General features: G+C 48.8%; 1 protein-coding gene and 1 long non-coding RNA gene across 2 annotated transcripts in view; one reads left to right on the top strand and one right to left on the bottom strand.

Moving 5' to 3' along the window:
• The window catches only part of XXYLT1 (xyloside xylosyltransferase 1), a 159,369-nt gene that overhangs the window by 87,483 nt on the left and 55,307 nt on the right, over positions 1–16,579 (bottom strand). The gene's annotated exons all lie outside the window — the stretch shown is intronic.
• On the top strand, positions 2,423–4,136 carry LOC311616298. Its single transcript, XR_014793874.1, has 3 exons — positions 2,423–2,758; positions 3,737–3,801; positions 4,026–4,136. It is a non-coding gene; the product is annotated as an uncharacterized lncRNA (long non-coding RNA).

Here is a 16,579-nt window from a genome sequence, read left to right on the forward strand (position 1 = left end):
ATTACCATTTAATTTATAGTCTCACTGAAAATCTGTCACTTTTCCAAAAATGAAATAAAAATTTCTGGTCCAGGATGCCATGTCATGTCTCTTCAATCTGAAATAGCTCCTCAGCCTGTGTCTTGTGCAATCTTAGATAATTTGAGGAATACAGGCCAATTATTTAGTAAAATCTCCCTCAGTCTGGGTTGATCTACCGTTTCCTTATGCCCTTGACTGAAATTGAGCCCGTGATCAGGCCGATGCTCTATCCATTGAGCCAAATCATTTAGGTCTATATATCAGACTTAAGGCAATTTGTTATGGCCTCGAGTTTCTTTAGAATTCCTTCACAGAGTGGCCAGACTTAACCATTTTTATCATCTTTTTCCTAAGGCAAGTCCATCTAGAAACTTCTACTTTCCTCCTACTTCACTACCAGGTGGTTTTCTGGGCTTCCAGGTGCAGTTTTTAAAGAAAAAGCAAATGGTAAGCTAGGAGTGAGTTTCATCTGGTTTCTCTTTCCTGTCATTTATCTTGTATTTGTGCTACATTTTCCCCATCTCTTCTTGCCAAGTACATTGGGGAAACTAAAGGCGATGGCAGCCTTTGGGTATCAGAGCAGCTTAGAACCCTCAAGTCTACTGGGATGAGTCTTTCTCTCAGAGGCCAATTTGTATTCTCAGAGCTCCAGGCCTAAAAGAATTAAAAAAGAGAGAGAGAGAGAGAGAGAGAGAGAGAGAGAGAGAGAGAGAGAGAGAGAGAGAGAGAGAGAGAGGAGCTTTGGGAGACATAAATTCATCTGGTGAGGGAGGCAGGCTGCAGCAGAGCACCCCCCGCCCTGTAAGAGAGTGCAAACCTCACCACCAGGACACGCCCGTTAAAGCCAGCACTGCTCCAAAACAGACCTCCACACCCAACACCCAGCAGCGGGGGCCTCACTCTCAGTCACACCCACGAAAGGACACTGGTGAGCCTGGACGGGGGACTTCTGGAGTTGAGTATAAGAGAATTGGGAACCTGGGAAGGAGACAGCAGAAGTGGGGACTGGGTTTTCCCAAAGGTTCCCCTTTCCCAAAGGAGGGCAGCTTGTGACCAGCCAGGCACCAGGGTCTGTTGCCAGAATCTCGGCACGCCAGTGGCTCAGGAAGCTCGGGGAGGCCGATTTGTTGAGTCATTCGGTGCTATTTTTATCTGTTTTCCAAACCATAAACCCACACTCTACATTTCATTGTTTAGGGTGGATTAAGAGTTTTGACTTGGCCTTTCTTGTGGTTTAATTTCCTGTGTGCCTGTGTGAAGGAAAGCCTTTAGCATGCCTGTGTAAGCATACGACACTTCAACCTTGGGCAGGATGGGGTCCAGATTATTGGCATCTTGACTGCTCTCCAAGCCTGCGCTGCTCGGATTAAATCTGGAGGTCATGACCTACCCCTTCTCTCCTCTACCCACAGGTCAGTTATGGTCTGGCTCCTGGATTACTAAGTCAGGGCAAATTGGCTTTATGAATACTTCGGTCCAATATTAGGAGAGGAAGCTGCTGTGTATCTCATAAAACAGTTAAGTCTGACAGGTCCAAAGTGTAGTGACGGCCCGTTTTGGACGAGTTGAATAGTCTTAAAACTATTCCCAACTGATTTCAATTATAAAATCATGATTATGTGGTTACGGAAGTTACAAACACATACCAGACGGGGAAAAAAAAGAATGCTCCTTTTCTGTGGAAGCCAGGATGAGTTGTTTTCTTCTTAAAACCCTTTCTACTCTACTCGTATTCAAGTAGAGTCATAATGCTTGGCAACTTTAATATTAAACAATGCCTCCTAAGTTCAGGGTCTTCCTGCTGTCAAAAACCCTTCTAAAAAAAATAAAACAAAAACCTTCTAGTGCAGGCAGAACTCCACTTTTCTGTTCAAAGATAGAGAACCCTTTTCCTTTTGAAAAGGAGAATCTGGATCTGCACCAGATTTTCCTTCGGCGTCTAACGAGAGGCCTGAGATGCGGTAATAAACACGGAAACTCGATGTTGCTAGAAGCAGTAGGCTGCTCAGGAGGAAAGGCACTTCCCCAGGAAGCTGGTAGCTGGCAAGGCCCAGCGGGAGCCCCTCTCCCAGTCCGGGGCCAGACCCTCTGAGTGCTCCTCCCACCAGCAGCACGCACGGCCAGTGCTGCACCACACAGTTCCAAGACGCTAGACAGGGGTCTTCAAACTACGGCCCGCGGGCCACATGCGGCCCGCAGAGGAGTCTGATCCGGCCCGCCAGGTTTTTTGGGCAGTGAGCGCAGCCGAGGTGTTACAGTAGGAATTAGTAGTTCATATAGTCCGGCCCTCCAGCTCTCTGAGGGACTGTGATCTGGCCCCCACTTTAAAAAGTTTGAGGACCCCTGCCTAGAACCTTTCCTCTTCCTGACAGACAACTCTGCATTCTTTCGATCATTCCACAAGCATCTATTACCCCTGCTGTGTGCCAGGCAAAGTCCTCCCCACTGCAGGACAGCCGGGAAGAGACAGGCAGGGCCCTCCTTTCAGGGGACTCACAGTCTGGACGGATGACTTCGGACGGCGGAAAGGGCTATGGGGAACGGAAAACAGTGAGGGGCCGCAGCGTGGTGTGGTGCGGGGCTACTGACGTTTGGGAAGACAGGAAAGGCCTTGGGCACAACTAACATTTGAGCTGACACCTGACATGCAAAGATCTGGGAAAAGAGAGGGCAAAGGAGCCACTAGTGAAAAATCAGGGAATGTCTTCGGCACACTGGAGTGAAAAGGGAGTGAGAGGTGAGAAAGTGGTGGCTGGAGAGCCAGGGGTGCCAGGCCCACTGAGCAGGGCGGCCTCTCTGCTCTGCGGGCATGGCACCGCTGGCGAGGGGTCCTGGTACCTGATGTGATGTGCCTCTTGGCACTCTGGCTCTCTGGGCTGCTCCCAGTAGTTCTTGGGGATATAATTGAGTCTCCCTCCCCTCCAGCCCCCCATTTAGGGAGCCACTTCTCTCCATCACCTAACTTTTATGTACTGGGATCCAAAGACAGAGGAGACGGCCACTATTCCTCAAGGAAGACAATGCAAGGAAGGCTTAGGGACTCATGCACTCTCCTTCCCCAAATCCCCCCTCCCTGCCCCCACCTCCCTCACCCCCATCATCGTAGTCCGGGTCTGGCCCTGGCCTCGCTTCTCCTTGGTGCTATCACCAGAGCCATTCCTTCCCTCTCACCAAGCGGGCTGGGAAAAGCTGCCCATTCGGGCAAACCATGGCATAATGAGGGTGGAAAAACAACGCAGACAGTCCCCTACTCACCCGCATGTTAGTGTCCTGGGGAGATCAGGTTAAGTGATCCTCAAGAGCAGAAATCACGGAAAAGCTGCCATAAAAGGACTCTACGCAGCATAACAGCCAACTGTAAAGGAGGTGTGTGTGTGTGTGTGCGCGCGCGTTTGTGCGTGTGTGTGTGTGTGCACGTGTGCGTGCTTCATTCATTCAATTATTAGTTGAATAAACATATAATATTTGGCACTCTGACTAGTATAAGCAAAACAAGGCCCCTGCCCTCACACTGCTTATACGCTAGTGATGGGATTCAATGACAGCAACCACAGCCCAAAAAAGCCTGTGACCGGTGTCCAGGAAGGGAGAGGGCAGAGCTGTGGGCTTGGGAAGGAGATGGTATTCAGTTGGGCCTTATCTTATACAGCTCAGGCTGCCCTAACCAAATACCACAGTGGGTGGCTTAAGCAACAGACACTGATTTTTCTCGCAGTTCCCAGACTCCATGATCAAAGTGCTGGCCAATGCGGTTTCTGATAAGAGCTCTCTTCCTGGCCTGTAAGTAGCAACCTTCTCACTTTTCCTCACGGGCCCTTTGTTTTCTCCTTTTTCTTTTATTGTTGACCGTATTACAGATGTCTTTGATTTTCTCCCTTTTTGCCCCCCTCCACCCAACCCCCGCCCCACCCCAGGCCTTCCTTAAACTGTGTCCATGGGTTATGCATGTGTGCATATAGGTTCGTAGGTTAATCTCTTCCTGTCCCTTTATTTCTCTCCCTCAGACTGTGCTCTTCTGTAGCTCCCTCTTTGATAAGGACAGCAATCCCACAGAACCAGGACCCCACCCTGATGCCCTCATTTAACCCTGACCACCTCCCAAAGGCCCATGTCCACATACCATCATGTTGGAGGTTGGGCTTCAACATATGAATTTGCTGGGGCAACTGGGAGACAATTCAATCCATAACAGCCCTTGAAGGAGCTATGTACCGGAGTCTTTCTATGTGGGAAATGGGATTACAGAAGGAGAGACCAGCAAAAAAGGAGGGACCGGGAGCCTGGAAGATGTGTTAGGAGAGCAAAAAGCAAGCTGGTTTGGAGAAAAGGACTTGTGAGTGGCATGAAGGAGAAGAGGCTGGGACAAGTTGCAGAGGATTCCAGCGCTGTGAACTGGCAGGAAGCCAAGAGTGTCACTGATCAGAAGATGACAGGATGAGGCTTGCACAGACCAAAGGTCTCCCAGGTGCAGTGTGGACGGCAGACTGAGGAGGGAGCCGCTCAGGGGCTGCTGCAGTTGCCAGGGGAGGATGAGGTCCTGAATCAAAGCCTGGTTCCGAGGGGTGTGGTCTCCGGGCAGATGAGTTCCGGTGTTTCTGGGTCTGCTGCCCGGAGCCCACCCTCCCTGGGTGGTGGAGATCAAAGCCACGGTCCCTGTACCAGGGCTGCCTCACAGACTCCTCTCTGAGACCAAGAATCTGCAGGAGTCCCTGGATACAAACACTGCTCAGTGAAGAGGACCTGGCATGTCATAGCATAGCGTGGCACTGCCAGCGAGGCGGTAGCCACACAGAGTCACTTGAGGCCACAGGTAAATATTGGGGGCTCTCTCCAGCTAGGCTGAAGGCAACTGCCTCTCACCTGACCAACCTCCCCATGCCTGGCCTTGCTCCCACTGCCATGGGATGGGGAAAGAGCAAAAAGAACAGAAGCAATGCTTACCGGCCCCACCCCGCCAGAGGGCCCCCAAGAAAGGCAGCTCCGTGTCCGCTGTCCCATTTGAACAGAGAGGCAGGCAGGGCATCCAGAGATTCCAGGGACCCGATCACTTCCCTGTGACTTAGCAGGTGGCATTCCTGATGGCAGAGCAGCCACAGTGGTTTTCTGATGAGGCCAGGAAGCCAGTGTCGCTCACAGGGTCCAATCACAGTGGCCTGAGTCCACTTCCTCCTCTGTAAAGCAAGGGACTAGGCCTATGTGCTCCCCTCAAGCCCCTCTGGTTTTAACTCTACAACAGACGGATACAGTAGGCAGTTAGATAAGAGCAGAGTGGGAACAGAAGGCCTGGTACAGAAGGTCACCCAGGCGGAAAGCAATGAACGGTGGTAGGGTGGGATCTCACCCCCAGGGGCACCTTTCCTCCCCTAGCATATCGCTGGTCATGTGGTCTAGACTCCCTGACCTTTCATAGTTCTGGTCATGTACTAGAAGTGTGGGCCTTCCCCTGACCTTGCTTCTTCCCCTGGCATGTTGCTAGTCGTGTGAGAGACCCCCTAGAGGAGGAAAAAGGGGCCGGAGAATAGCCTCGTATAACTCCTTTATTCGACCGCTAAACCCTGGGCATAACATCTAGGCCTGTTATGTTTCTGCTTTAGGCCCAGAAAATCAGCAAGGCCAAGTGGGGCAACACCATGGCTGACCTCAGGACCAGCTGCAATGGCTAATGAGCCCCTGCCCCGGTGCCAACCATCAGGTAGAGACCATGACCCTGAAAGGACGCACCTGGAAAGCTGATGAATATTCTATTGAGATCCTCCCGAGACTTCCAGATAAATACCCTCAAGGCAAAAAACTCCGGGTGCTAGAACACTCTCTCTCTCTCTCTCTCTCTCTCTCTCTCTCTCTCTCTCTATCTCTATCTCTTCCCCACTTCCTTCCCTCACTTTCCCACTTCTTCCCCCACGTGTGTTTTCTTTGCCTTTCTCCTGAGCTCCAAGGACCCTTCTTTTCCCCCTGAGTCCATGCAGCCCAGCTGGCTGACTTCTTTCAGGGCTCAAAAATTCTTCTACCTCTGTGTCTTTCTAAAGACTATTTTTCATGTGTTAGAGTCTTGGCTCTGAATTCTTAGCCAAAACTCAAGGACCGAGCTCTAACATCTGGTGCCATTCACCATTGACACAACCATCCAACACCGGTATCTACACCAGGAGGAGGTTGACCCAGGTGATGCCCGAAGCCAAATGACATTTGAGTTTTATAAGACTTGGCAGAGAAACACCTCCCAGGGCATCCTGGATGTGTGCCTACAAACTGGCATGAAACTATATTCTTATTAACTGGATTCTATTTTCTCAGTGATTTAAAGCATCATTTCAAAGCGCCTTCATTTTCCTTTCTGGTTTTCAAACATCCTATTTCTCCAAATTCCCTTCCTCCCACCATCCCCACCAGGGCAGTCAAATAACTCAGGGTGAAATACAGGCTCTCGGAATCTCTCTGAATACAGATTGGTAGTTACAAGATACTCATGGGAATGTAAAGTGCAGCAAAGGGAATACAGTCAATAATATTGTAAGAAATATGTATGGTGCCAGGTAGGTACTAGAAATACCAGGGGGAAAACTTGTAAAGTATATGATTCTCTAACCAACGGATATAGTAGGCAGTTACACTATGCATAACCTGAAACTAATACAAAATAATATTGAATGTAAACTGTAATGGAAAATTTTTTTCAATTTTTTAAAATGACATTCAGATATTTGAACAGGTGATGATATTAAAGATTTGTTACTTCAGGTGTGATGGTGGTTTAAATTTTAAGAGTCCTTGCCCTGGCCAGTGTGCTCAGTTGGTTGGAGCACTGGTCATACACCATACCTGGTTCAATTCCGGGTCAGAGCACATACCTAAGTTGTGAGTTCAAATCCCAATGAGGTTCTATACAGGAGGCAACCAATCTCAATCAATCTCTCTCTCTCTCTCTCTCTCTCTCTCTCTCTCTCTCTCCCCCTCCCTCCCACCCTCCTTTCCTCCCTCCTTCCTTTCCCCTCTCTCTAAAAACCAGTAAAGCAGGGGTCTTCAAACTACGGCCCGCGGGCCACATGCGGCCCGCAGAGGCGTCTGATCCGGCCCGCCAGATTTTTTGGGCAGTGAGAGCAGCCGAGGTGTTACAGTAGGAATTAGTAGTTCATATAGTCCGGCCCTCCAGCTCTCTGAGGGACCGTGATCTGGCCCCCACTTTAAAAAGTTTGAGGACCCCTGCAGTAAAGCATATCCTCAGGTGATGAATAAAAAAAAATATTTTTTAGAGATACACACTAAAATGTTTGCAGATGGAGTTGCTTTAAAATAATAGAGGGGAAAGCAAACTAATGGGTATGGGGTTTCCTTTGGGAGTGATAAAAATGTTCTTGAACTACACAGGGGGGATGGTTTCACAACCTCATGAATGTGCGAAATATCACTAATGGTGAATTTGTTACATGTATTTACCACAATAAAAATAAATAATAATGGAGTGAGGGACAGAATACTGACCTGAGATGAAATAAGATTGCCCATAACTGCTAATTGTTGAAGTGAGTGATAACAAGGAACCCTTTATGTGTATAATAACATATGTAATTTATTAAGAAGTTCCCCCCGCCTCAAAAGAAATGTTTCCATAATAAAAAGTTATATTTTTAAAAGGATTAAGTGAGCTTCCAGTTAGAAACCAGGAGCTGCCCCACTCCCACTCAGCCCCTACTGGCTGCCACCTCAGTCACTCTGCTGTCTGTGGGAGACCCTCTCCCTGAAGGATGTGCCTGGCCGTCACTCCTGGGCTGTCTTCCACAGGTGACGAGTGGATTACAGATCCTGCGTGAGCATAAGGCTCCCGCACTTTGCAGGGGACAGTCACTCAGCTAGCTGCTGGACAGGAAGCCTATGGCACAAGGAAGATACCAGGCCGTGTGGGCATTTTTTTCTTTCTTTTATTTTTTAAATATATTTTATTGATTTTGTACAGAGAGGAAGAGAGAGAGATAGAGAGCTAGAAACACCGATGAGAGAGAGTCATCGATCAGCCACCTCTTGCACACCCCCACCGGGCATATGCCCGCAACCAAGGTACATGCCCCTGACCGGAATCGAAGCCGGGACCCTTCAGTCCCCAAGCCGACGCTCTATCCATTGAGCCAAACCGGTTTCGGCATGGAAATTTTTTTCAACGAAGACGGTAAATCTTCGACAACTACTGTTTTTAAGTAGGGAACACAAGACTCTCCTAGAGCCCGACTCACTGATGAGGGAGCTGCCCACTTAAAGAGCTAGTGTCTCCGAAACCGGTTTGGCTCAGTGGATGGAGCGTTGGCCTTTGGACTGAAAGGTCCCAGGTTCAATTACAGTAAGGGCATGTACCTTGGTTGTGGGCACATCCCCAGTGGGGGGGGTGCTAGAGGCAGCTGGTCGATGTTTTTAACTCTCTATCTTTTTCCTTTCCTCTCTGTAAAAAATCAATAATATATATATATATATATATATATATATATATATATATATACACATACATATATATATTTTTTTTAAAGAGCTTAGTGTCCACATAGCAAGCAGGCTGTACCCTCAGACCCAGAGAGGTGGACAACAAACCTGTCATGGGGAGGGAAGGACACCCAGCAGGTAATGCTCAACCCAGGTCCTTAGAAGACAAGGGCATGTACACTGGTTGCGGGCATATCACTGGTAGGGGATGTGCAGGGGGCAGCTGGTCGATGGATGATTCTCTCTCATCAATGTTTCTAGCTCTCTATCCCTCTCTCTTCCTCTCTGTGAAAAATCAATAAAATAAGAATAAATAAATAAATTAAAAAAAAAAAAAAAGAAGAAGATTGCTAATGCTCACCACACTCCCTTCTCCTGGCTGCTTGCAGGTAGGGGGCCATATGACTAGTTCCTGGCGAATGGACTGTGAGCAGAAGTGATGGGTGTAACTTCTGGACTGTCACAGTGAAAGCCACTGCACAGCCGTGTCACACTTCTGCAAACGACACTGCTACCAGTCAGAGGTGGCTTAGATCCCGGGATTCTTTGCAAGGAGAGAGAGCACCCACACCACAGTAAAAGCTGCTTGGAAACAAACAATGATTGTGAATCACATGCTGACCCTGGAGGAGGAGGAGGAGGCAGGAGCAGGGCCAGGTCGGGGCATGGAGCTCTGTGGAGGGGCACTCTGGAAGGGACACCTGCCAAACGCAGACCTGAGGAACCAGCAGCTGTGCCCAGCCATGCAATCACTAGACGGAAAAGATCAAACTCTGAGGAAAAGGAGCAGGAAGAGGAACCCAGATGGAGGAGCATGGGAAAAGAGTAGATTTCAGGGACTGCTTCAATTGTCACATACATATGTCATTGCTGAAGGGCAAACACTAAATGCTGCAAGCCTCCAGAGAAGGAGCAGATGGGTTGAAGAAAACTATGACCTCACAGAGGCCAGCGCCCATAGACAGGGCATATTCTTTATTTAATAAATAATGTAAACTGTGAAATCCCTATTGGAGCTCCTCTCTAAAGATCAACCTGAAAAGCAAGCCATGAACACAAGACGTTATGTTCAAATGTAACTTAAAAAAAGAGAAATTAGCCCAGGGGCATGACTCAGTGGTGGAAAGTCAACCAACGAACCAGGAAGTGGGGGTTCAATTCCTGGTCAGCGCACATGCCCAGTTTGCAGGTTCAATCCCCAATGTGGGGTGTGCCGGAGGCAGATGGTCTATGATTCTCTCTCATCATTGATGTTTCTATCTCTCCCTCACCCTTCTTCTCTTAAATCAATAGAAATGGTTTCAAAAAACAAATTAGAATGCTGTAGTCATCAAGAAAAATTCATGTATAAAATTCTATGGTGGAATGTTATCAACACAGGAATGGATTGACTCAAGTACAATTTCCTCAAATGTATTGGACGTCTTCATATAAAATATAACTTCATATAAAAATAATTGAAAAGGAAAAAAAAAAAGAAAAAAGAAACAAACAATGATGTATTAAGGCACTGAGATCCAGGGCATGTTAGTGACCACGGCCCAGTCTAATCCCTAATACTGAAGTCCTCAGTGTACAGGTCATGCCAGATGAGGTGAGCACACACAATCTTATCTGCCTGCACACCTAAAACATATGGCACAGTTTTAACAACAGGATCACACTCCAGCAGTGACTGAGGGAGAAGAGGCACCCTTGCCCCATTCTGAGGCGCATGTCATAGTCTTGGGAGGAGGAAGCTATCTATATAGAACATTTAAATCCCCTCCAGGCAATTCTGATACCTTTGTGTTCATCCCCCACCCCCACACTCTGAGGATGACTGGGTGACATGCAGACAGAAGCAGATCTTAATATGAACCCCAGTTCTGCTGGTTAGTCTCAGACACAACAAGCCGTCCTTGTGAACCATCAGTGCATCGCCTCTCCGATGCTCCCGAGTTCCCTGATTAATTCGTCATGTCTATTAAGCTCCCTCGGCTTCTCCAGTGCCTCACATTAGCTTCCTTATGCTCACCTAGGGACTCTGAACATGCAAAAGGCAGGCGTTTGGGGCTGGAATTAACCGTGTGAATAGCTCAGTGAGAATATGCTAAAGCCACTGTTCCCATAGCAACACTCCCTACCTCAGAGAACACATGCCTACAGGGTCTGCTGAAAATGAGATTTGAAACCAGGACATGGCCAACTATTCAGAACCAATGGGGAGGAACTCTCAGAGCCTTGCCTAGGCATTCACCCCCGGGCTGCTGACACAGCTGACTTCCCCTCTGCAGCAGGCGGGGACCACCCTGGGCCTTCACATCCGCAGGGCCGGCCCGGAGTCCCTCCTCTGGGAGAGGCAGTGCCTTCTCATGGAAGCTCTGTCCTTCCTCGGGCTCCAGCGAGGTCCTGCACAACTCCTCCTCATCTTGTGGACTTTCCTGGCTGTCCATGCAGGCTCTTGCCCCCTTCCAGCACTTTTCTTACACCTTCCTAGTGCAGGCACGTGGCATGACCCTCTGTGCCCATGTCTGTGCTGCGGAGCGGGCAGCAGCCCACAGAGGCACGCACCGCGTCTTACCCTCCGGCCGGGCCCAGCCCCGGGAGCCGGAGCTGAAGAAGGGCCTCCCTGCAGGATGATGTCAAGTGAACGAATGCTGTTCAATACTTATTTATCCTGTTAAGTATTTCCATCAAGAACTTGCTAGAAGACAGAGAAATACAACTACCAGGCTTGCTAAAGTCATGAAGCAGAGGCACAGAAGGATAGCATGGCTCCGTTTTCTTTTTTTTCTTTTTTTTTTTCTTTTTTTTAATATATTTTATTGATTTTTGTACAGAGAGGAAGGGAGAGAGATAGAGAGTTAGAAACATCAATGAGAGAGAGTCATCAATCAGCTGCCTCTTGCACACCCCCTACTGGGGATATGCCTGCAACCAAGGTACATGCCCTTGACAGGAATCGAACCCAGGGCCCTTCAGTCCCCAAGCCGACGCTCTATCCATTGAATGGCTCCGTTTTCTAACAGTTCGCTGCTGACAGTTTCAAGCCCCATGCCTCCCTCTTCCCCTTCTGCCCACACCTGGGCAAGTGATTTGCCTGAATGCTCCTTTGGTGCCAACATGAGGTTCAAATCTTATAAGCCCTGGCCTGCACGAACCCTCACCCCAACCCCACCCCTAACCACCATAAAACCCCAAGCCGGTCTCCTTCCCTAACTCTCACAAAGTCATTTTCTGACCAGTTAGGGAAGCATGCCTGCCTCCCCAGGAAGTCTCGTTCTGTGGTCTCAACATTCAAATCAAACTTTGGATGGTGTCTACCCTGGTACAGAGAGGTGGCCACAAAAACGGGATATACAGGATGGGCTGCAAGTGCAAGCACTGCATCCCAGCAGGACACAGCCATCAATTAAAAACTTAACGCATGGACAACAGGGAGGTGGGGGCATACGTGGGGAGGGGTTTGGGATGGGAATGGGGGGGTGAGGACAATTATGTGATACCATAATCAATAAAGAAGTTAAAAAAAAAAAAAACTTAACGCAGCCACATCAACAGAGGTATAGCGTTTCACAGGCGGAGGTGAGGATACCGACTTACTCTGTCTCACCACACCCATCCTTGAAGCACTGTGTTTGTATCCGAACCTTGCATTTTATTTTTTTTAAATATATTTTTATTGATTTCAGAGAGGAAGGGAGAGGGAGAGAGAGAGAGAGAGAAACATCAATGATAAGGGAGAATCATTGATTGGCTGTCCCCTGCACGCCCCCCACTGGGGATTGAGCTTGCAACCCGGGCATATGCCCTGACCGGGAATCGAACTGGTGGCCTCTTGGTTCCTGGGTCGATGCTGAGCTCCATCTGGCTGGGCTGAACACTGTATTTTAAAGAGAGCAGAGACACCTGGACTGGGAGCAGGGAAGAAATACTTCCTGTGGGGAACACACAAGGAACCAGGGCTGTTTCCCCTGGCGGAAGATTGCCTTTGAATTTCTGAAAGAAAGGAACTAGGCTTCTTCATTGAAGTCAACAGAGACAGGCAGGTTCTCAACGATGTTAGAAAGAGCTTTCTAAAATTAAAACCTACCAAAGATGAAAGAGGCTGCTTCCGGCGGTGGCGGCTCCCTGTGGTGACCAGTCCGCGCCGGCGGCACAGGTCACTCTCACTCTCTGGCGATGCCACGGAACAGGCTCAAGACCTGACAAAAGGGTCCCACCTCCGCGTTTGTTCCAGCCCTGAAATTCTCTGAACCCATCAACAGCTTCCTTATCTCCAACAAAGCGGTGATGGTCAACAGCCTGACAAGAAAAGGCTATGGAAGTTTAAGGACTGGTTTGCTGTCACATCCTACTTACACTGAACCTGAATCCCGGGCAACGCATCAGTAAGGTTAAGAGATCTGCATCTGTGCGCGTGCGAGTACATATGTACTAGGTCGGGGGAGGCTACAGACCACAGAATGGAAACTGTTAGGTTACAAATTCATCATCAATCCCCGAAGCAGGAACAAACCAGTCTGACATATCTAGAGAAAAGAAATTACCAAGTGGGGATTGCGTTTTATAGGAAAACACGAAAAGGTGATTTCCCAAATGTCACTGAGAGTCGTAAAGATGTGGTCCAGAGTTAAAGCAAGCCAGCGAAAGCTGTGTCTGCACCCTGCGTGCCCCCCCCGCCCCGAGACCGCCCTCTCTGCGCTCTCCACGCTGCCCCTCACTGGCCCCCCTCCCTCACACACAGGCGCTCCAGGCAGGACCCCACGCTGCAGACAGGGCAGGAATGAGGTGACCTGGAATGACCGAGCCACTGGCGAGGGACAGAAACCCCTGTGCAGCATCCATGGGGCGATCTGGGGCTCCAGGGGCCGTGGGAGAGCACTCCTGGCCTCACAGCAGAACCAGCGGTGCAGGGCAGGGAGGGGGCGAGCAGTGCACTTTGGAGGGGCTGGCCCTGAGGACACAGATTCCTTGCTAGCTCCAGATCCCAGCATCTGCTCTGAAGCCAGTGGGCACAGACAGTCCCTCAGTGACCAGAGAGGTCATTTCCCCCCCGCCAGCCTGGCCCGCCAAGGCCACGAAGGATGGAGACCCAGAGGTTTGGGATGACTTATCCCTCTGGCCTGCCTGGTTCTCAAGACCTATTTCCGTTGGCAGCCGCCTCCCCGGCCTCCTGAGCTGTTTCCTGCTGCTTTTCTCATTTCACCGTCCCCTTCCAAACTATTTCCTGTTCCTTTTTCTTTCTATGGGGGCTGTACTCCTCTTCCTGACTCTGCAGCCCTTGGAAATAAGCAAACAAACAGATAAGGGCCAGCCACCCCCAACCCCTCCGAGCCCAGAGCATGAGGTGGCGTCTCCCCAGGAGGACCAGGCGGCAGTGGTGCCACTGCGAACGTGACCAGGCTCATAGGCCGACGGCTCCACACACACACACACACAGAGCAGACGGCAAAGGCAGTGCTGCTCCCCCACCCTGCAATCGCACATCCGCTCTCCAGGAGCCAAAGGCACTCCTCAGGAGGAACTAACTAGGAGAACCCCATTGCTATCATAGGATTTTGTTCATAGAGGTTTTCAAAGATGAAGTGGTGTGAGACCGTCAGCTGTAAAAAAAAGGGGCATGGTTCGTCCCTGCTTGTTCAACAAGGATTGACCACAAACCCAAATATAAATGCCCTGCTGATTCCAAAGACAGAAGTTTAGACCAAAGATTTGGGGGTGAAGCCTGGAAGGGGGAGGAGTGAGACCCGGTAAAGCAATGGCAGACACTTCCCCAGGATGGGCAGCGAACAAAGCCCACCGATGGGCCAGGTGTTTAGAACTTAGAGCAGGGGTCTTCAAACTACGGCCCGCGGGCCACATGCGGCCCGCAGAGGAGTCTGATCCGGCCCGCCAGGATTTTTGGGCAGTGAGCGCAGCCGAGGTGTTACAGTAGGAATTAGTAGTTCAAATAGTCCGGCCCTCCAGCTCTCTGAGGGACCGTGATCTGGCCCCCACTTTAAAAAGTTTGAGGACCCCTGATTTAGAGCCTATTTTCCCTGTTTATAAAAGAGAAAGAAAGGCGTTAACTAACTTTAAGTCAATGCTTGGGAAAGCTGTGCTGATGACGAGCGCCGTGTAAGTAATGACAACCTCTTCCTTTTGCACTGGCTGCCTGGCTGAAGAACCTCTCTTGCAACTATGCATGTGTTTCCATCTTTCTTCATGAGACCTAAGCTTTCATCTTCTCAATGTTTGTCCCCTGGCCTTGAGTCTCTGTGTGTGTGTGTGTGTGTGTGTGTGTGTGTATATGTGTGTGTGTGTTTTAATATTTTAGTGAACACCTCAAATTCTTTGAGGAATAAGAGAAGGGATTAATTAATATCAATAATTATAATTTACTAGAGGCCCGATGCACAAATATTCGTGCAAGAATGGGCCTTCCTTCCCCTGGCAGCTGGCATCACCTCTGCTCCACCCCAGAGCCATCTTTCTGCCTTCCCAGCCGGGAGCAGTGTGGAATGCCTGCATTATCACCATGGCAACAATGCAATCATCCTGGTCACTTGGCACATGCCTATGCAAAATAACCTGCCATCTTTGTTGGGTCAATTTGCTTACTCACTCCTGATTGGCTGGTGGGCGTTGCAAATGTACAGTTAATTTGCATTTTACTTTTATTAGTGTAGATCAGTGTTTCCCAAACTTCTGACATATGTGTACCCCTTCTATAATTTTCATAATGCTGAGTACCCCTCGTACTCATGAGAACGTAGAATTAGGCGCAGCTAAGCACGGTGCAGTGCATATCCCCACCAAACTCCGGTGCAACGCGTACCCCCACCAAACTCTTCCCGTACCCCTGGGGGTACGTGTACCACACTTTGGGAAACACTGGTGTAGATTAATATCACCATGCCAGGTGCTATTTTAAGCTCTTCCTGTATATATACTCACTTAGTTGTCACAACCCTAAAGATAGGATATGGGGCAGAGCCAGGGTTTGAATCCATGTATTTTTCTTACACAGGCCATACCCTAACCCACTGCATGAGGAGAATATCCTAATTAACTTACATACAATGGTTAAGCTCTCAGGCTAAATGCTGAGGTTAGTTCCAAATGAGCTGTAGTATTTTTCTTCAGATTTCCAGTGAAATACACACTTACAAACACACTTCCTATCTCAAGAGACACCCCACTTGTCTAGTCCAATCCAGACTGATATGACTGCCATTTGTTGAGTTCCTGTCTTATGTCAGACACTGTGAAGGGGACATTAATTAATTCATCAAATTCCCCAATTGCTAGTCATCATCATCTTTCCAAATACTGTACCAGCCACTTAACCAGGTGTGGGCTCACAGACAAGTCAGCTCACCTCTCTGGGCTGCATTTGCAAACCTTTAAGATGGGGAAACTACAGTACCTACTTTCTTATTTATACAATACAATGACTGTATGCATCAGGGACTAGCTCTCAAAAAGCCCTTAGGCCCAGCCAGCATTGCTCAGTGGTTGAGCATCGACCAATGAACCAAAAGGTCACGATTAGATTCCAGGTCAGGGCACATGCCCAGGCTGTGGGCTCGATCCCCAGTAGGGAGCGTGCAGGAACAGCCAATCGATAATTCACTCTCACCATTGATGTTTCTATCCCTCTCTGAAATTAAAAAAAAAAAATGTATTTTTTAAAAAGCACTTCAGAATAGTGCCTAGCACCTAGTAATTGCTCAATTAATGTCAGCCATTACTGCTACAGATGCCACAACATTGTGGCATCAGTAGCAGTGATAGCTGACATTAATTGAGCGATTACTAGGTGCTAGTAATTACTGGCTTCAGCCAGGCAGCCAGTACAACTTGTTTATCTATTGAAGAAAAAACAGTAGCTTTTACTATACAAGGGACTGGAATGTAGCATCTCCATTCTAAGTCTCAAATCACTCCCTAAATAAACGAATTAGCCCCATATTCAAGTGGGCAAGTCAGGGCCATAGAGCCAGACTCACTAGGTGAGCAGGGTGTGTTACAGCCAAGGCCAAAAGCTTGTACACAGCTCTGCAGAGAAAACATCCTGCTTGTTGTTCATTCTCACCCACCCCCCTGTAACCTAGCAATAAGCCAA

This window comes from Pipistrellus hanaki (assembly GCF_964339955.1).
Source record: "Pipistrellus hanaki genome assembly, chromosome: 2".
NCBI classification, from domain to species: domain Eukaryota; kingdom Metazoa; phylum Chordata; class Mammalia; order Chiroptera; family Vespertilionidae; genus Pipistrellus; species Pipistrellus hanaki.